The sequence below is a fragment of the Myotis davidii genome, unplaced genomic scaffold (genome assembly GCF_000327345.1).
Source record: "Myotis davidii unplaced genomic scaffold, ASM32734v1 scaffold2658, whole genome shotgun sequence".
NCBI lineage: Eukaryota > Metazoa > Chordata > Mammalia > Chiroptera > Vespertilionidae > Myotis > Myotis davidii.
The window spans coordinates 20300-22168 of record NW_006289561.1 but is presented as its reverse complement, the minus strand read 5'-3'; the positions used below and the strand labels follow the sequence as shown (position 1 = coordinate 22168).

The window sequence follows — 1869 nt, the reverse complement described above, 5'->3', positions numbered from 1 at the left end:
GGCAACCTGGGCATTTGTCCCAACTGGGAGTCATACCAGCAACTTCTCAGTGCACGGAATGACGTTTAACCAATTGAGCCATGCCAGCCACGTCTGAGCAGTTTTTCATATGTCTCTTGGCCATCTGTACTAGTATGTCCTCTTTGGAAAGGTGTTTACTCAAGTCCTTTGCCCATTGTTCAATTGGATTGTTTGTGTTCCTGATGTTGAGTTGTACAAGTTCTTTATATATTTTGGAAATTAACCTCTTAACAGATGTATCACTGACAAATATATTCTCCCATAAGTGGGTTTCCTTTTAATTTTTTTTATGGTTTCTTTTTCTGCGCAAAAGCTTTTTATTTTGATGTAGTCCCATCTTTTCATTTTTCCCCTTTGTATTCCTTGCTCTAGGAGATATATTGGCAAAAATATTGCCACAAGATATGTCTGAGATTTTACTACCTATGTCTTATTCTAGGATTTTTATGGTTTTGTGACTTACATTTAAATCTTTTATCTATTTTGAGTTTATTCCTGTGTGTGGTGTAAGTTGGTGGTCTAGTTTCATTTTTATTCATGTACCTGTCTAATTTTACCAGCACCATTTATTGAATAAACTGTCTTCACTCCATTGCATACTTTTGCCTCCTTTGTCAAATATTAATTGAGCATAGTGGTTTGGGTCAATTTCTGGGTTCTCTATTCTATTCCATTGGTCTATATGTCCATTCTTGTGCCAGTACCAGGCAATATTGAGAACAGTAGCTTTGTATCTATAGATTGTTTCTTGTGCCAGTACCAGGCAATATTGAGAACAGTAGCTTTGTATCTATAGATTGCTTTGGGTAGTATGTACCTTTTAATGGTGTTGATTCTACCAATTCATGAACACGGTATGTTCTTCCATCTGTTTATGTCTTCCTCTGTCTCTTTTTTCAGTGTCCTGTAGTTTTCCACGTATAGATCTTTTACCTCCTTAGTTAAGTATTCCTAGGTATCTTAATTTTTTTGGTGTGATGGTAAATGGGATTGTTGTTTTTAAAATCTCTCTTCCTCTAAGTTCACTATTAGTGTATAAAAATGCCATGAATTTCTCAGCATTAATTTTGTATCATGCTACATTGCCAAACTCTTTTTAGAATTATTTAATAAAGGTTTATTTTTCAAAATGTACAGGCAGTGTGATCTGTTGTCCATGCATCTTCTCCAGCAGCTGGGGTGTCCCCACCTTGGTGTTTCTGGTGTAAATCACTTGAGCTCTGTGCTTTGAGACTAGTCCTTTAATAAGGAGCTCCTGAAGGGCTGCCCTGGCCAAGGAGCTGCGAATCTTCAGCCTCTCTGAGACCACTGCTGGGGTAATAAGCTTGTAGTTGGGAACTTCCTTACAGAGCTTGTCGTATGTGGCTTTGTCAAACAAGACCAGATTACTGTGCTTGTCCTGAACTTTGCCTTTAAACCACTTCTTTTTTTTGGCCTGGCCCCCTACTTGTTCACAGGGTCTTTGTCTTTCTTGGCAGACTTTCCAACATCTTTCTTCTTCTTGTCGTCTTTGGGCAGCATCGCGGGACTCGGAGAGCAGGGATGTGCTGCTGCCTCCCCAAGATGTCGGTCCAAGAGAAACTCATTTATTAAGTCTAATAATTTTTTGATGGAGTCTTTAGGGTTTTCTGTTTACAATACCATGTCATTTGAGAATAATGACACTTTTACGTCTTCTTCTCCAATTTGGATACCTTTTATTTCTTCTTCTTATCTAATTGCTATGGCTAGCCCTTCCAGTACTATGTCAACCAGGAGTGCTCATATTCTATTTCAATGTTTCCTATACATAGATTGATGTCCCTAGTTATTTCTCATTTTACTCTTCTGATTATTCAGCTTAAGCAA

The 1869-nt window shown here is 38.0% G+C and overlaps 1 pseudogene; it reads right to left on the bottom strand.

Moving 5' to 3' along the window:
- Positions 1 to 1145: 1145 nt before the first annotated feature.
- On the bottom strand, positions 1146 to 1595 carry LOC102756956 (annotated as a pseudogene).
- Between the last annotated feature and the right edge of the window lie 274 nt (positions 1596 to 1869).